The sequence below is a fragment of the Triticum aestivum genome, chromosome 6B (assembly GCF_018294505.1).
Source record: "Triticum aestivum cultivar Chinese Spring chromosome 6B, IWGSC CS RefSeq v2.1, whole genome shotgun sequence".
In the NCBI taxonomy this organism is placed as follows: Eukaryota; Viridiplantae; Streptophyta; class Magnoliopsida; order Poales; family Poaceae; genus Triticum; species Triticum aestivum.
The window spans coordinates 337,874,074-337,874,365 of NC_057810.1; positions in this window are offsets into that span (position 1 = coordinate 337,874,074).

Consider the following 292-nt stretch of genomic DNA (forward strand, 5'->3'; position numbering starts at 1 on the left):
GAGAGGTTTACTCTTCACTCGGTAGGATTTTGATAACTTAGGCTAGCACTGGGCTGCAGCTAAGCCTCCGAGTGAGAGGTTTGCTCTTCACTCGATAGGATTTTTATAACTTAGGCGAGTGCTTGGACTGCAGCTAAGCCTCCGAGTGAGAGGGTTGCTCTCCACTCGGTAGGATTTTTATAACTTAGGCGAGTGCTTGGACTGCAGCTAAGCCTCCGAGTGAGAGGGTTGCTCTTCACTCGGTAGGATTTTTTACAACTTAGGCGAGCACAGGGCTGCAGCTAAGCCTCCG